General features: G+C 39.5%; 1 long non-coding RNA gene across 1 annotated transcript; it reads right to left on the bottom strand.

The window, feature by feature from the left end:
• Positions 1-4,124: 4,124 nt before the first annotated feature.
• On the bottom strand, positions 4,125-5,214 carry LOC140227176 (uncharacterized). Its single transcript, XR_011901020.1, has 3 exons — positions 5,158-5,214; positions 4,509-4,640; positions 4,125-4,182 (listed from the first exon to the last, which is right to left on the bottom strand). It is a non-coding gene; the product is annotated as an uncharacterized lncRNA (long non-coding RNA).
• Positions 5,215-19,731: the final 14,517 nt, after the last annotated feature.

The raw sequence follows: 19,731 nt of genomic DNA, 5'->3' as shown, positions 1-19,731 counted from the left end.
CAGTCAGTGTTCTTCTATGCCCTTTGTTGATTTATAGCTCTACACAAGCATCCACTATGCCTTGGCATAACCTGCATAAAGTTAGCTAGATATAGTAAGATTTTCTAAAAATACGGCTCTTCCCAATCTAACTAACAAGAATCAACATTTTACGCAATTACGGAGTACAGAAGCACAATACTGCAGCGCAAATTACCAAAGCTCTGTCGTAACTAATGCAGCACATTTCTCTTTACAATCGCATCATAATCGGATAACATCACTAGTGAAAATGAAATTACTGAATTACAACGTACCTTGTTAAAAGGACGATTAGTTAAGGTGCACACAAGCACACTGGAGAAAGAATGCATCCTGGAAAAAGTTTTGTGCTGGGTGTCGCTGTTTTTTGTTTCTCCTCTTAATATTTCATTTCTGGTTTTGGCCCGGTCGCGTCGCACTTGTGCATGTACTGTGTGAAATTAGCATGTTTGCATGATTAAACTGAAGCGCCTCGCAAGCTCATTTTATTTTTATTCTGAAAAGATAGGCCTTTGCATTATCTTTAGCCCAATATGTAGGAACATGGGAAAGTTTTGTAAATCATCCAGAGGCAAAACCTACTCATATTTTTTTTTCTTTATTGATTGTCTGTGCGATAGGTTCCAACTAAAGAATGTATAATGCGTGGTTTTGTTGCAAATATAAAGAGATGGGGTATGGAGAAACTTTCGCTTCACTATTTTACTTTGTTTCTGCAGCTAGCTGCCCATCATTACAATTGTTTGCCTCTCAAGCGCACTTTCAAAGAATCTTTGAAAGATCTCTATTTGATCATATCGTTTCAGCCATTCAGCATTGTTCAGGCTTGATTAAAGCAACAATCGACAAGTACCGAAAAAAAAAACATTGTCAGAAGCGTCAATTAAAAGCGTTATCTGCCATCATCATTCAGGGAAATCTTGAGGGGGGGGGGGAGGGGGTATAAGATTTCTCATTTTTAGGGTTTGCAGGATTCAACAAAGCAGTAGGCCTACACTCCAACAACTATTTTTATGGTGGTCTAGAAAGACAAAGTGAGCATATGAGATTAGTTGGGGTTAAGAGCAAGAAACTGTCTTTACACAGTTGAAAATCTACTTTTTTAAAAAAAGAAGCACGACTATTTAGTCATTAACTACTGCGGTGAGCGACCAGGCCTACCTGGGTACGCGACGGTCACCATGAAAGAACAGATATTTGTATTTCCGGACAGGTCTACCGCCTCGTATCGCACGACGGTGGTAGTTTCGGCCGGGAAATTCTGGCCGGGCTGAACGTTGGACGAAAAGCGGAGGACGCCGACGTTATCAGTTGCGACCGGTTCTTGCCACGTGACTGGGGTGGCGGGCGTGCCGCGACTCACTTCGCGAGTGATGTCCGACGGACAACCAGAGATGGTCGGCGGGCTGTTGTCCACGATGGAAACTGAGATTCCGTACGACAATCGACAGGTTTTTATAATGCATCGCATCAATGGATCACAGTAAGAAATCACCTTTCAAAACACTTTCGTACTGTCACACAAACCTCACTATTTGTCAGAGCAACACTTCTCAAACACCTCACAGGCAAAAACACCTATAAAAATAGCCACACGCATGTTCACGCACTGGCTGACACACTATTACACAAAGTTTTCCTAGTTCTCATCTATCAGTCTCAGAAATCATTGCTGTAAGTATAACAGAATACCATATTATTGCACCATACACCAATTACCATCTCTAAGAACTATGAGGCTCAGCTTTGCTTTTTCTATTAAGTGATCCTACAGTGCATTATTCAAGAATTACTACTTCGCTGGGTGCTAAAAGAACAGAAAATATCGTAAATACCGGGGATACGATCTAGTGTTCAATATTATTCAAAGATTAATACGTTAGCAAGGAAGGCATTTTGATCACATCTTAAAGCATGCAGTCGAAATAATAGACGTAGACAGAGTCCTTAGGGAAATAAAGAGTACTGACGACTATTTTTTAAAGAGCAAAACGCATCTATACAGAGGACTGTAGGAGCAATAGAGGACCGGGCATGTTAGTACAAGACATAAGTCGATATGAGCACATCAGTAACGTTGTAGGAAGAATAATGCTGTGTGTTTTCTCTTGTGACGTGGGAAACGCTCTTGCATGCTTTCGTGCTGGATGGTGCCCGTTCCTGAACATTGTGCATCAGTGGGAAAAAGGAGTCTTATAGTCGCACACAACCTGTAACCTCGCAATGTTCTCCGCTGTAATCGACGGAGCACAGGCAAAAGTACTGCATGGGAGAGCCAAAAAGCGTTAGACACGTCCCACCATTTTGACACGGGCTGGGGCTGCAGGAAAAAGCTTTGGGAGGGTAGACAGAATAACATAAACCATTAAATGCTGAAAAGATACTGGATACTGTGCATGTTAAGAGAAATATTGCGCTTGGTTAGTTGGACAGAAAGGACACATTTACTCGTTTGTTCAATTAAGGCAGGTTTTATGCATTCCTGAAGAAGTCGGGTCAGCTGATGTTTGAAGAAAATCATTTCATTTGATAGGGGTATAGACAGAAAATCATCCTGGCAATATCAAGAAGAGCAACATGTATTATCAGACATGAAAAACGTTTTAATGGCATTAAATCATATTGCTAAAAAGGCTGCTCAACGTTCAAGGAAAATGACTTTTTATCCACTCTGGAATGTCCAATAAGAGTTTTCCTGAAAGATAAAATGAGTTAGTATACAAAAAGACATAATACGTGTTAGAGCACAAATAATGAACGAATGTTCAGTGAGACAAGATATTTCAACACGATTAGGGACATATTCATTTGGAGCAAGGGTGCAGTGGGTAACAGCTTAGTTATCAGAAACAGTCAGACAAGCACATAGAAGAACAAACATCTAAACATGCTCACAAATCTGAACAGATATTTACAGAGCAGAACATGCTAAACATGCTCACAAATCTTAACAGATATTTACAGAGCAGAAATATATATAGTGTACAGTTGACGGATTATACGAAATAATGATTTCTAATTGAGTCAGTTGAAAGTAACAATAGAGACAGTTACCCATCCAGTGACACAAAATACTGTAAAGGAAAAGCACAGTATAAATCTTACTGTATGCCTAGGTACACACGTAATTCTAATGAATTGCTCGTGCAAGACTCTGAATTCCTTCAATTCCAATATCGCAGGCCTAATACCAGAATACGAAACAATCTCTCATTCAGTGGGAAGACCTTGTTTAAAAAAGGCGGGAAATCAACAAAACGAAAAGAAAATTTAAGAAAACTTAAACTCAGAATGTTCTTGATTTTACTGGAAGGAAACATCCTATATTTTCATACCCTGGCGAAATTAAAGTAGCATTTTTTGTTTTGTTTTGTTTTGTTTTGTTTGGTTGTACGCTTCTTGAATAACGATAAATGGATCGTTTCCTATAATCATACCATAAAGTGACGAACAATTAATGAGTCTACAGTAAATACCTGAATCAATGTTCAAACTCTGAAACGTATAAGCAAGGACTGCTGGTGCGTCAGGCATTTATGACAGTAATTAAAAGCATATCATTCGATTCGTGAAATCTTGTAACGATATTATGCAAACCTCCTCTGTCAACTTCCTATAGGAAAATGGCCGACTGTGTCGTTTTATCGAATGCAATTGGATACCCATTTGAAAGAAAGCATCAATGCAGTCTGAGTTTGCAATAGTCACCCTACAAATTGTTCTCATGTCAACCGGATAAAGCAGTAAACATTTCAAGAAAGGAAAGATGTAAAGCAGCCAACAAGATCTAAAATTTCTATCACTAGGCTACTTTTTTTTTGTGTTCTTTAATGAATCTTCGCAGACGATGTCAAGTTTCATTTGAAATTTGGCACCAATGGCACCATGGCACCAAAGTGGGATGTAAGCTTTAAAAAATAAATTGTTCAAAGAACTATTGGCCATTGTAAGATCATCATTGGACAGACTGAAAACTCAGTGCCCACGGAAATATCGAATCTACGATGTGTGATAAATTTTGATAGAAATTACCTGTCTGCATCTCGCAGTTGGTTCCTGTATACGATGACGGGCAACCACAGGCATAAGAAGTGGTTGATCCTGGTAAGCGAAAACACGTCCCGCCATTGAGACAAGGGTTGCTGCTGTCACAGATGTGCCCTTGGCAAAAATAAAAACGGAAATGCAAAAATAAAAAGGGGAAGCACTAAGATGTAATAAACTACAGTGTACATTTACAACAACTTTAAACTAATTATTGTTAATTCACATCTAAATAACATAAATTATCTAGCTTGTATAGTTGCAAATTTGCCCATGTTGGATGAAGAAACTGAATTGATTCATGTAACTTATCATTTAGGAATAAAAGAAGCGTCTAAGGGGTTCGTGAAATGATTTAAACAAAAATGACAATAAAGTGTACACATAAAAGTTGTTCATATAAATTGCGTTTTCATTTACACAGATAGATGGGACACACTTACCAATTTCTGTTTCGCAGTTGGTTCCTGTGTAAGAAGCTGGGCACCCGCAGGCATAAGCACTGGTTGATCCTGGCAGGCGGAAACACGTTCCTCCATTGACACAAGGGTTGTTGCTGTCACATATGTGTTGTTCTGCAAATGGTAATGATGATGATGATGATGATAATGATAATTATAATAATAATTGTTATAATCATTTTTATTATTATAATAACAATAAACTGAAAAAGAATAATAACAACAATAATAAAAATATCAAAACAGGAATAGCCAAAAATTACACCAGCTAAGAATCCAAGGAAACGATGAGAAAACATGAGGAGTTTGTAGTATATGATAACTTTTATGAATATTCCTTGTTATTCAAGAAGTGAGGTGTGAGGAAAGGTCATAATCTTTGCTCTGTCTGATCATGGACTTAACGTCGAAATTTTATAATTACATAGGGCTTTATAGGCCTATATATATATATAAAACTTGGTTATTGAACATCATCGATAAAATACAACTACCATGATTATAAATTTACTTTTAAAATGCACACAGCTGCTTAATGGCAAGTGGATGATGCATGTAGTACAAATGATAAAAAGAAGCAGAATTTATGAAATAATTGATAGTTACGAGCGGTGAAACACAGCACACTCGCCTATTTCACAGTTGGTTCCTGTGTAAGTAGATGGGCAGCCACAGGCATAAGCACTGGTTGATCCCGGCAGGCGAAAACACGTTCCTCCATTGACACAAGGGTTGTTGCTGTCGCATACATGTTCTTCTACAAAAAAAAAAAAAAAAAAAAAAAAAAAAAAAAATCAGCTCTATCAGTAGACGTACACTTGCATACTGCTTCCTGTTGGCAAGGGGATGATATATCACATTGTAGAACACGAAATAATATGAAATAATGATGATTTCTGGAACCTTCGCGGCGTAAACCCCTGTTATCTCTAAAGCTATGTTATGCAAGAGAACAAAAAAAAAAAAAATCCGAGAAGCTAAAAATTGCAATAAACGGCAATATGGTTGTTGGACGTTGAAACAGAAAGCACTGATTAAACAGACGTATAGAATTCATTAAACTTTCGCTGTCTAGCCCTTTGTCATCTAAGCTAAGATTGGCCTCCCTGCTTCAAATATTGCCCCACTACAAAGAATCCAAAACACAGTTGATAAACTAGTGACTCTCACAAAAAGATCTGACCATATTACCCCTATACTCCAGTCACTCCATTGGCTTCTCGTGCATCAACGTATCACCTTTAAAATCCTTCTTATGGTTTATAAGATATGAAATAATGTTATATCATGGACTTGATTTCCCTCCGCTCTTCCACTTTAACCCGACATCCCATTTCTTCCTCTTTTCTGTAATTATCAAACGGTCTTCGCACTTGTCCCCATTATGGCGATAAGACATGTTCTGTCATTGCTTAAAACTTACATTTAATCAATATATTGTATCTTTTCTGTGTTCATGTATATCAAATATTGGTAATCATATGCTGTATATTGATTTAAGTTTTTTTGATTCTTCTGTATTCATGCGCTTAGAGATGCAAGTATTAAGCGCTCTATAGGTGTTATCTATTATGTAAGCAAACACACACACACACACACACACACACACACGAAATGCAACACAAATCATTGACGGTTACACGCGATGAAATACAGCAAACACACCAATTTCACAGTTGGTTCCTGTGTAAGTAGATGAGCAGCCACAGGCATAAGATGTGGTTGATCCTGGCAGGCGAAAACACGTCCCTCCGTTAACACAAGGGTTGTTGATGTCACAAATATGCTGTCCTGAAATAGAAGAAAGAGAAATCTGAATATCAAAGCAGAAATACCTCCAAAGTTATAGTAGACCGTACATTTTCAATAAAGCCGGCGGTCAGCACTGATTAGTTGTAAAGACATGGTGGCTATACCAAAACATTTCCGCAAAGCCATACACACACACACACACACACACACACATCCTATATATATATTAAGAGTTTGTTTGCAAAAAACCGATAAGTCAATATTTGTCAAATGGAGACATTTGCGATTAAAGGTCAAGAAAAATAAAGAGAATAATAAGAAAATGTTTGCTTCTTTTGACCATAACTTCAAAAATATACCTTTATTATTATGTAGTGATCAATATATCATTTAAAAGGTATTATTTTGTATTTTATCACAGAAACCCCATTTCGAAATCTTCAAAAATTGCTTCAAAGATTGCTTCGCCATCACTATGATCATGGGTGGTCACGTACTTTCAGGGGTTATCAAATTTCATATTTTTTTAGCACAGCTATATTCATTTCATTTTATTTCATTTCCAACGATGCAAAACATTTACATAAACATAATCACACAATATAAAAACAATAAAATAACGAAGAAAAATACTGTGAATTAAACGTATCAAACCTGAATCTTCATTCGCATTCATTATGAAGCACACACGACAAGTGATCATGGAAGTGATACGGAGCCCGCCAGGTGACGTGAGGAAAACAAACTCAATGGATTATTGCGTTCCCTCGCGATAATTATTGCGTTCCCACGCAATATCATTGCTTTCCCTCGCAATAATATTACGTTCCCTCGCAATATTATTGCGTGGGAACGCAATATTATTGCGACGGAACGCAATAATATTGCGTGGGAACGCAATAATATTGCGAGGGAACGCAATAATTATCGCGAGGGAACGCAATAATCCATTGAGTTTGTTTTCCTCATGTCACCTGGCGGTCTTCGTAGGATGCCGTGATACATGAGGAAAAAAAAAAAAAAAACTCAATGGATTATTGCGTTCCCTCGCAATAATTATTGCGTTCCCACGCAATATTATTGCGTTCCCTCGCAATATAATTGCGTTCCCTCGCAATATAATTGCGTTCCCTAGCAATGATATTGCGTTCCCTCGCAATATTATATTATTGCGTTCCCTCGAAATAATAGGGAGCTTTAGATTTTAGACGCGCGGACGTTCAAAGGGGAAAAAACATGGTCTGAGCGTGCGCAGTAGCATACGTCAAGCTACTGCGCACGCTCAGACCATGTTTTTTTTTTCCCTTTGAACGTCCGCGCGTCGAAAATCTAAAGCTCCCTATTATCGCGTGGGAACGCAATATTATTGCGAGGGAACGCAATAATATTGCGTGGGAACGCAATAATTATTGCGAGGGAACGCAATAATTGTTGCGAGGGAACGCAATAATTATTGCGTGGGAACGCAATAATTATTGCGTTCCCTCGCAATATTATTGCGTGGGAACGCAATAATATTGCGAGGGAACGCAATAATTATTGCGAGGGAACGCAATAATCCATTGAGTTTTTTTTTCCTCATGTCACCTGGCGGGCTCCGTAACAAAAGGATCCTAAAGTCGCTGATGGCTGAGCCGAGAAAATCGAGTTTGAAGTCAGATCATCAAAATCGGTCAAAAAAAAAAAAATCGGTTTTCTGTTTATGGCAGAATTTTGTTGTGTAATGTATCGTCTATCATCTGCAAAAATTTCGGAGCTAAATGGTCAAAGGAAAGGGAAAAAATAGCATTTTTCTGGGCCATGATTTTCCGACTTTCAACGGAACAGGAACGTGTCCGAATATTTGGATTTAGCGCTGCAGCTAGACTCCGCCCGTAGTAACGAGGGAGTGATCTTATTGGTCAGTGCGTAGCATCCTGGTTACTGATTGGTCGTGTGTAGACTGCTGGCGCTAAGCTTGAATGAACATTGTGGACGTTGCTAAGAGCATACTTTCTATTGTCAAGCGCTGAGGACGAGTTTTGGCGAGGACGAGTTTTGGCCCCCCCCCCCCCAGTGCCCCCTGTAACAAATATTAATCACTGATTTAAAGACCAAAATGAACAATAAAGGCATATTTCTTGTCTAAATGTTGTAAGTTCATAACTGAAAATGCAACAATTTTCGCCCCTAACGGGGCGAAAATTATAATACACTAACAACATACATTATTGTATCTATACACTAATAGTAACTTATGAGTACATTTAGTATAGATGGTAGCCTCGTGTCCTCGAGTGTGCCCGCTGAAACATCCTACCTTTAGTAAACCTTACATTTTTCACTTTCTTCTTTGCTTTCTAGCAGTATAAGAATATCTTTTATTGTTCGAACGATGCGATCATGTTTAAGCTTTTAAGGAGTACATTTCAGATAAATTGCAAAGTGCAAGTGGCTCGTTCGTTCTGCCCGTACTTACAGTAAAATGAAAAGTTTTCATAAGTTATTATCATAGTCCTTCGCAGTGATTTCTTTTACTATGTTTAATTCCTCAGATATTTAATTTAAAATGCTCTATAAAACCGACTTTTATACTCTGTTTTTACAAAAAGTCCCTACCGTGGGAGGGGGTATCCCCTCCCGGACCCTCCCTCGACGAGGATCTCACACCATCACATATACCCCCGTATGTTAAGATCATAGTCCTTCCAACTGATTTTTTTCAATATGTTAATTCCCTAGAAATTTGCTTTTAAATGTTCTATAAACGCGACTTTTATACTCTGTTTTTCCAAAAACTCCCTACCGTGGGAGGGGGTACCCCCTCCCACACCCTCTCCCCCCCCCCCCCGCTCGGTCGCTTCGCTCCCTCGCCGAGGATCTCGCACCATCACATTATTAATGTATACTCCCGTATGTTATGACCATAGTCCTTCCAACTGATTTTTTCAATATGCTAATTCCCTAGGAATTTGCTTTAAATTCTCTATAAACGCGACTTTTATACTCTGTTTTTACAAAAAGTCCCTACCGTGGGAGGGGTTATCCCCCCTCCCACACCCTCCCCCCGCTTGGTCGCTTCGCTCCCTCGCCGAGGATCTCACACCATAACATTATTATGTACTCCCGTATGTTATAATCATAGTCCTTCGCAATCATTATTTTTCACTATGTTTAATTCCTTAGAAATTTGCTTTTAAATGGTCTATAAACGCGACTGTCGTACCCTGTTTTACAAAAGCTCCCTACAGTGGGGGGATCCCCCTTTCCACACCCCCCCCCCCCCCCCGCTCGGTCGCTTCGCTCCCGCGCCGAGGATCTCACATCGCCACATAGATAACTGCCCCCGTTGAGATTTTGCCCCCCCCCTCCCCACCAAAAAAAAACAAAACAAAACAAAACAAAAACAGAAGTGTTCCGGCGCGCTTGATTGTAGCGGGTCTCAAATACTCTTGATCAAAATAAGCAGGTAGTGCATTGTGTTGTGTCTATGTCCATGCAAGTTTGTGCATGATGATTACAAGTATAATTGCTTGAGCAATCGACAAAAATTACCTTGAACAGTGCAGTAATCGCCCGTGTAGCCGACCGGGCAGGCACACATTAGAGTTGATATGCTGTCTCCTTGAATGGTGCAGGTTCCGCCATTTTCACAGGGAGAGCTATTACACGGTGTCCTTGGTACTTAATAGTTAAGATACATTGCCATGATAGATGGTTTGCATTTCGAAGTCAAACAGAAACGAGCAAGGATTAGCAAATGAAGAAAAGCGCATTTCTGGGAACCACAATTTATAAGCCATTCACGATGTGGGCGTCACCAATGACAGACAAATTGCCAAATGACTGTTGAACAACAAAAAGTGGATTTCAGAGACGAGACATCCAGGATACGCTGTTAAGATGGAAGAATGCTAAAATAACGAAAAACAAATACACTAAACAAACACACGACTTGATAGAAGTTTTATCACATCTGATCTGCGTGGAGTGATATATATATATACCACATTATGGCACTTATCACCACCTTGATTTGCGCGGATCACTCTTCCAACCTGTGAAAATCAGAAAATAGGGTCGAATGGATTGAATTAGAGAAGAAAACACATTTCATATTGAATTCGGACGATAATATTGCCTGTCAGATGTGACATATATAGGTGATAAATGAAGCACAGCTATCACAGGAGTGAAAGCATTTGGGGGTAATGCTCTGACCAATGAATTCATCAACTTAGAAATGGGAATTATGAATTCCTGTCTCATTGCAAAAGAAATACAAAGAGTGATTAACGTTAAAGTCTACGCGCCAAGAAATTAAGACCAAATTATTAGGGACGTGAATTTATACTTCACTGCAATGGCAACAAGAAACATGTCATGCTTTGATTTGACAGAAGGAATTTCCTGCCAAAACGTGTCTACAAGCATTAACAGAAACTAAAGTTGAATGTGTCAAGGTAGAGTAAAATGAGAAAGAGAAAACCCAGCAGCATTCCTTCAAAGGAAATAACAGACAAGAAGCGAATGTCTCCCTTAAAGTTAACACATTTACTATCAAAGAAGTAAAAGCGTATCCTATGATAAACTAGGCAAAAAAAAAAAAATAAGCAGAAGGGGCAGCTACATTGCAGTCACTTCTCTATTGATAGGAATGGCAAAATGCGTTCAAAACCATCTAACCTGCGAGCAAGTGCATCTCTATATCACATTCGATTTTCATTTGAGACAAAGAGATGTATTGGCAACCATCAACTCACGCATCAACAGTCAGGTACAATAAAAAAAGACAACATTATTTGATAATGAACCTGTGACTTTAACGCAGACTAAGGTTTAGAAGAAAATATTTTGCTTTGAGCACTCCTATACTTCGATGACGATGACAACATCAAAAACAAGAATAGGAACAAGAACGCCGGCAACAACAACAACAAAGTGCCTGAAACATTCTTTGTTACCATGTACTCGGTTCCTATAGCACACTCATATCGACAACGACCGCATATACATACGTACAGCAAACCAGACACACACTCACACCGAACATTACTATTAGCATCTGCATCCGCTGTGCACGCTTGACTCAGACAATCATTTCACAACGGGAACCCAACAAAAGAAATAATAAGACAGAATACTTACATTTTAAAAATGAAATCTTAATTGCTGTGTATGTCACATACTGTATTTCATCAATAATTTAAGGCCGTGTCACACCACTACGCGGGCTTGTGGCGAGGAGGTAGTTTCCAGCACGTAGAAGATTTTCAGCGGGCGAACAAGAATGTTTGCAATTTTCATTCATGCCTTGTCATACCGTACGGGGGAACTTCTGCGGCTTGACTTGCGGGGAAACAAATTTACTCCCCGGAGCTCTCCGCAGTTGGTCCGCACCTGACAGTATCTAGCGCGTAGTTGCCCGGAGGTGCTCACGCAAGTCCGATTTAACCGCAGCCAAGTTTTGAGCATGACCAAAACTTTTTCCGGGTGAGCCGCGGGAATGCCCGTAGAGGTCCACTTAGAACGCCAGTAGGAGACCCTTAGCGGCAGTACTTCCCAGGCAATTCCCACGCAGGTACTTCGCAGTCCCGTATGCAGCCAAGATAATGAAATTCTGAGGGATTTCAGCCATTCCATTTGAGGAATTCCTTCACTGAGTTGTCAGCCCCCACGCGACTGGTACAAAGGTCACACAGTATACTCGCAAGTATAACGCGTCCAGCAAGTAAGACACATGCGCAGACTCGCTCAAATCCTTTTCCGCCCTCAGGAATGTCCGGTATGCTAGAAAATCCCTACACGTAACAAGCCCGAGTAGCTTGCCCGGAAAGGTGTGACAGGGCCTAAACGCGGTTGCGGGTAAAAAAATATGCGTGCGCACCTCCGGGCGACTACTTTTGAGATACGTGCTAGGTACTGTCATGTGCGGATCATCTACGGGGACCTCCGGGTAGTCAAAATTGTTCTTTGCAAGTCGCACGCAAGGCTGGTGTGACACGGCCTTTAGCCTTTATGAGGAATATTCCAAACTCGTTTGGCCATATCGTACGGAAACGCTTGGGTTACTGTAAATGTCATGAATGATTTGTATTCATTATCCCTCATTGCGTTGTAAAGGATTATTCTTTTTTTTTTTTGTCTTATTACAACATTTATAAGCGATTCCAGTAGTAATCTACCATAGATATGTATAGATCTTGACAATAGGTATGTTCGATTGGTTAATCTCATGATTATAGTTGGGGGCCTAAGGGCTCAAAATGGGTTGCTTGGTTCAGATTCTTCCAAAAGCACCAAATTTGGCTCATAGGTCCCTTGTACCATACTCTTTCGATTTTTGATGGGCGCCAAGACTAAAAACCCTTGGGGCCGCCATATTGGTGGAATCCAATATGGCCGCCATCCGGGTTAAAGGTCAACTGCAGTTACAAATTGAAAAGGTTGATTAATGTTATGAATCCCATGTGGAAGATTTTACGGGGTTAGAGAATGTGATTCTAGATATCATTTCTGCAATTCAAGGTCACTATCACCTCTCAAGGTCACTTTCAAGGTCAAATAAGGGTCAAATCAGGCATTTTGTGCATTTTTCGAAATGACGTCTGTGAGCATTCAACTGCAATTCACTGGTACCCCTATTTTGTCCCATTTGTCATCTTTCAATGGTCAATTAGGGCTAAGAGCGGTTCAATCCTCCTACATATCAATAATGATAATGACAAATGAATAAAAAAAATATTTAAGATATTATATGAAATTTTGAGCACAGAAAATGGGCTTCCATCGGTTTCGTTTTCTTTTCTCATTTTCTTTGCCCAAAGTTTCACTATTTATCAATTGTTTCTGCTCAGTTGTTCCTTTCTTTGTTTATATAATATATACATATATATATATATATATATATATATATATATATATATATACATGCATGCTTAAATACGGCCGCCATCCTATTCCAAGGTGCCGAATCAGGGTGTAATGGCAAAGAGGGTAATAAACACGCCTAATCTTATTTTGTCTTCGTTTTTCCTTCTGGCGAGATAGCTGGATAGCACGTATGCAACTAGCTGGTCAGTTGTATGTACTTGGGGTGGACCACTTTACCGGTTTATGTACCTTGAGTTTTCCGATAACGGACTGCCGATTCGGGATCTTTTCGTGTGTCGGGTTTGTGATTCTTTCACACAAGGGACTTCCACTTTTTATATCCAAGTGATGAGGTGCAAAGTGTTGTGCCTCTACTAGAGGGGACGGTAAGACAACACACACCATTGCTCAGCTAGACTTGAGATAAGTGGGATTCGAACCCGCGCCGGAACACAAGTCTTTAGACCGCAAGCCATACGCTACCGACTGAGCCACCTCGTCACCTTTCATGGTCAATTATATAACTTTCCAACTGGCAAGCGATATGATTCTCCTCCGGCTGAAATTAGTGTATGCTTGCTCTCCCTTGCTTCAGGGGAATCGAGCTCCTCAATCCAGGTCAGGCCAGTATTCTAGGGGCAGTTAACTAAATTCGATCATTAAAGTCCTTTAATGGCAGTATCGTATCAGAGTAGGTGAAGACAATTCGGCTGAAGGTTTTTTCTTATCTTTTTTTATCAAACGAAACCGTTTCTTTACTGAAAGCGCAAATGACTAGGGAAACTGAACACCTATTGATGTTGTATGGGATACTGATCCTGAAGAAAATAATCTTAACATTTTTGGGCAGCAACACTGTGCAGTCCTCTGACAAGAGATGGTGATGGCACCACTCAAATTTCAAATTATGATTGGAAGAGCGTAGCGGCTTCCTAAAATTAAGATTGAAAAATAAAGTACTGCCCTCATTTATCAGCGCACAGATATCCAAGAATAAATGGGACGGACAACTCATCCTGAGCACCTGATTCGAGACGGAAAATATCCAACAGGAATTGATCTCACAACCCTTCAGCTTTCCAACAACTTAGATGCGATCTTTGCAAAGATATCCTTACAAAGGATGACATAATGTTTTCTGAAAGCATTTTCTGAAAACAGTATACAATCGCACGGATGAGCATAACATCACATCTTCGGTAGTGTGCTTTTTTTATCCCTTTGATCCGAGGGAGTTACGGGTGGGTCGTGGTATTGAAAAGATAAAGGCCTTTTCAGCTCTTTCCTGTACAGCATACCTCTCTTCCAGCACTGTCCAGAGCCCAACATCATCAGGCACTGACAGGGTGCGACATTACTTCAGACTTGATTTGATGTGGCATGCAAAATGCCTAAGTAGTATGGGTCAGCAAACCAGAGCTCACTGACACATTAACTACTTTAATAATTGTGCTCATGTCCAGCAATGACTGATGAGCAACAAGGTTTATGGGGCAGCCTGCGTCAACGAGGGTAGGCATCATCTCGTCATAACATGGGAGCAGATCATCAGAAACCACCCTATCTGATGTGATCCCTGACTTCAGGGAGTGGAGTTGGAGGAAAGATGGCACAGGTACATGGCAATTACTAGTACTATCAGCCACTCTCCGCAATGCTTCAGTACCAAATTTCATTCTTCTGCACCACAGCTGTTTCAAGGCATGCATTGGGAGGTGGAAAACATGGAAATGAAAAAAAAAATTAATGAAATTAAATGAATGAATGAATGAATGAATGCATGAATGAATGAATGAATGAATGAAGGTGAAAATGCACAATGTAGAGCAGGTGTCAGACGAGCCATGGTCAGTAGTTTGATATTGCCGCAAACTTAAAGTGGGGGGGGGGGGGATTGAGGGCCTATCTGACGGGAGGAGACATTGTCGCAATGCCAGCGTCTCGAAGAAATTACAATTGTATTTTCGCTGTCACAACTAACGCGATTTCCAGGGCGACGTCCAAGACGTCTTCAAACAAAGGGACAACTTATTTGCTTGGAAGTCACGGGGATGTTGGCACGGCTTTTGCAGTCGCAGGGACTTATCAGAGACGTCTTTTCTCAGCGACTTCACCCTTTCATCGCCATTGTGTTATTACGGTCTCCACAAGATGCGAAGACATCTCGAAGATGTTGCAGACAAATTTAGTCCCCACTACATGACCACAGAAATGGAGACTTCGCTCTAAGACGTCTCGGAGACAAGCTGGAAGACGGATATAGTCTCTGCAAAAATCGGAAATGTTCGATTCTCCTGCGAATCCTGGAGATTGGGCTCTTCTCCAGGAGACGTGCGTCGTAGAGATGTTGCGGAGAGTAGAGTTGCAACCTATATCATAGTCTTCAGACCAACGAGATACCAACTTATAAAGTTTTGTGATATCATACCAATTTGCCTCCAAGCACTTTGGATAGAATCTTAATAGGCCCTTGAAGGTGTCATGAAAGTTGTACTATAGCATATCTAAACTGTACCCTGTTAATGGTGTCACTGTCATGACTGTAGCACCTGCGAAATATGCTTGTTCCTACATGGCGTCACCAGGACCGTCATGTTCCCTGAACGGCATATTAAGCTGTGGAGGCACATAAATTTCCTATAAGAACTTTAGAATCGAACTTTCTTACACAAGTTCGAAAATAGCAAATTGATGCCAAATTGATGTACTAAAAACTCTCTTAAACACAACAGATTTTGTCTTTTTTTTTCATCCAGATTAGGAGTGATCTTCATAATTATTATTCCATTGAATTTAAATCTGAATTATGAATATCTGTTGTGATTGAGGATCCCTGAACTGCAACAGAGAAATAAAAACACTTCTCTTTTTAGTGGTAACGTCAAGGACGCTGGTAATATAGAGAGTAGCCCCCCCCCCCCCTTATTGCTAAACGATTGATATATTAGGTAGCTATAGGATTCTATTTCTCATATGATTCCTTGCAGATGAAGATGGAAATAATAATCCAATAATCAAATCTTGAAAACTCTTTTGAAGGGCATTACCCATAATTCTAACTAGCTCTTTTGGCTTTCATTAAAGCAAATGCAAATATATTGAATTCCGCAAATATGACCAGTCGGTGAGGACATTTCCTCTTAGCGCCTGTAATGTAAAAATAATTAACGGAATGATTGTGACATGAACTATGATATTCCATAGCTTTGGACAGAACCTCACTTAAAAGCTTGTGTAGCCATATTATAGCAGGCCATAATTGAAATGATGCAGAAACAAATTACCGTAAGTAATCATTAAAAATGAAATTGAAGGGTTACCAAGTCTTCAAATTTGATTGTGAAATAAGGATCTGAGTAAGATCCCTTAAACCTAATTACCCTCAGAAAGGGGTTCTAATAATTCATGAGTGTATACCTAGTGTTTGAAATCTTAACACGAAAGCAGATGTATTGATGTTGCTCGTGAGAAAGCCCACCTCTCCCTCTCCCACAGCCCTCAACAAATGCAATTCTATTAGCAGGGCTGGCATTCCTCTTATATTGACTATAGGCAAGCCATTTTCTAAATTACCTATTGTGAATATAATGGCTTGACCCCAAATGACCTTTAGGGAGACCTTATAAGGAAAATTTGACATCAGACCATAAAAACAACTTCAGAATCGAATTCCTTGACCCATAAAACCTCTAAAGCTGACTTTTAAAATTGTTGTAACACTTTAAAGGTTTTTTGTTATGGACTGGTCTTTAAACGTAGGTGGCAGCCATATTGGATTTTGTAAATATGCCGCCCCGGAGGGCGCCCTTCACAAGAAATACGCCTTTTTTCAGCCGTCGACAACTATAATTCTATTACTAAGGCTGGCATTCCTGGAATATTGACCATGGGCAAGCCATTTTTGTCAATAAACTGTTATGAATACAATGGCTTGACCCCTAAATGACCTTAAGGTGACCTTATAAGGTAAAATTGACTTCAGACCATAAAAAACAACTTCAGATTCGAATTTCTTGACCCAGAAAACCTCTTAACCTGACTTTTTAAATGATTGTAACCCTTTTATGTTTTCAAATGCAAGTGACCTTTAAACCTATATGGCGGCCATATTGGATTTTGCCAATATGGCCGTCCCAGAGGGCGCCCTTCTTGGCGCCCATCAAAAATCGAAATAGTATGGTTTGGGATACATGTGTGCCAAATTTTGGTGCTTTTGGAAAAATTTGAACCAAAAATCCCTTGCGCCCCCCACTATTAGTCCCATGGAAAATTTTGCCTTGGAGTTTCACATTGAGATGGCTGTAGGCCTACCCGCATGATTGCTTACCCGGAGTTGTGCATGTGTCTCCGGTGTATTCCGCCGTGCACGAGCACGTGAAGCCCGTATCGCCTCTCGGTGAGCAGGTTCCTTCATTCTGACAGGGGTTCGGATCGCAATTGACCGCTGTTGCAGCTACACAGCAACAACAACAAAGCGCAAGTAAGAAGCTCAGTTTAGAAGCCTTTCCAAAAAAGAAAAAGAAAAAGAAAAGTATTTGCAAATTCACGAAGAAAATTGGGTGCGTGAATAACATCAACAAATCAAATGACTGTCAAGTTTCTGCACTGTGTTACATCAACTGATCGATGCTATATCCGTCATTCAAAAAAACATTCTCGAATATTAGGTGCAACAAAAGCTTGAAACACAACGGCGAACGAAATATTTACTACAAAGGTCGTCGAATAGGTCAAAAAATGTTCGCTTTCTTTCAGAAACATTACCAATCGGGAAAAGTAATAATGCATGCATGAAGGGTTGTTTTTCCTCAGTGTGTTGTTGTTGTTGTTGTTTGTTTGTTTGTTGTCGTCGTCGTTGTTATTGCTGTCGTTGACTTTGGTCTTATTGGCCTTCTGTTTGCGTTACAGTACATGGACACATGGTTGAAAGAGAATGTTTGAATCGAATTCATTTTTTTTTTTCATTCAGATTCATTTCGTATTCAGAACATTTAACTTCATTGTCGCTCCTGCAAGAATGCACATACTGATTGCTTTTATGAAATATTAGAGTGGTCGGGCAATCGGCGAACATATACGAGTATATTTTATACTGGTCCTTTTTTGTCAGTGTACTGATCTCTGTGTTTCCATTTTTGCTGTACAATTCTATCGATTCTAATTTAAAGAAAAATGAGTACAGGCTTCTTCATTGAAAAATGATATAAGAATACAAAGCACAAGGATATAGAAGGTGTCCTGTCTGTTTTCCACGTCTTATTTCTAATGAGCTGAACACGCAACTCGATGTTGTATTTCCATACTTACCTTTTAACCTGAAACGGTTTTCAGTGGCTAGGAAATGACGGAATAATTTCTTTGGATATTAAACATTTTAACTGAAGCAAACTAAGGAGGATGCACCACAAGCGAACACTCATTAGCCAAAGACATTGAAAGGTTCATTAGTAACATTGTTAGATGGAAATATTAATATTCGATTTTTCTCAACTATGAAGTTGCATAAAGGATGTAATTAATATGTATGAGTGGAGTTTACGTTATGCCATAAAAGTGCATTTCATACTGATAGTCTACTTGTAATAGTCGCAAAAATAAATTTGTTGAGAGTTTCGTAGATGAAAGTCTTAGCATTTTGCAAGCCGAATATGACAAACGTTGAAAGGTAGTTCATTTTAGAATTTTTCAAACTTTATAGTGAATTCTCCACGGGGTGTCATTTTTTCTTTTCTTACTTAATGAGGGGCAAGAAATGCGGGGATGCAGCCCCCTCCCATCAATCCAGTTCATTCCAGTCCCCGCCCCTCCCCGTTCCGCTGCAATGTCTTAGTTCAACAGGAACGTTGCTGTAGAAATTAAAGAATAAGGTGTAAGCCTATTTTCTTTTTATTGACTGTTTGTTTAAAACCCTTGTGACAACCTGCGAATAATGCACTCCAGTGAATGTACTAATTGACGCACGAAGCAAGTATCGGTTAAATGCCATGGGTTCGAAATGCATTTTCCATATCCGTTAAAATATCCATTATCTTTTAGTTAAAGTGTCTTAATAGAGAGAAAGATCTGACATTTTCTTTTTCCAAGGAGGGAATTCTTAATTTTATCAGAATGAAAAGAAGAATAATGAGAAAGTTCTTCATAGTCAGTGATCCGTAATCAGCGCAGAGCAATATGGTCATGTATTAGTTTTGAGCCTACATTTATAGTTTCATTGTCAATTGAATATCAATGAAATGCAACAGTGCATATAGAACCGGGCGTGTGCTATACAAAGCGAACATAATCTTTCTGTGACGACTATGCTTATCTATATGATTATGCTTGTATGGAGAGAGAGAGAGGACAAGAGAGGTGAAGAGGTGACAGACAAAGGAAGAGAAATAGTAATATACAAAGCACAAGAAAAGTGAGAAGTTACATGATTCTTTTATTTTCTCATTCAGCAGGAAAGAAAGAATGATATGTAATGCATCGACAAAATGATAGTTGTGATATCTTTAAATGACACAAACAAAGTACAGCTCTGTGCGATATGGTATGGATCAAAATTCCATCTTTTCCTCTAATTGATTAAGTTAATCAAGTTATTAGATTAATTCTA

Source organism: Diadema setosum, chromosome 4 (assembly GCF_964275005.1).
Source record: "Diadema setosum chromosome 4, eeDiaSeto1, whole genome shotgun sequence".
Classification (NCBI taxonomy): domain Eukaryota; kingdom Metazoa; phylum Echinodermata; class Echinoidea; order Diadematoida; family Diadematidae; genus Diadema; species Diadema setosum.
Note: the sequence above shows the minus strand (reverse complement) of the source record. Positions and strands in the feature narration are given on the sequence as shown.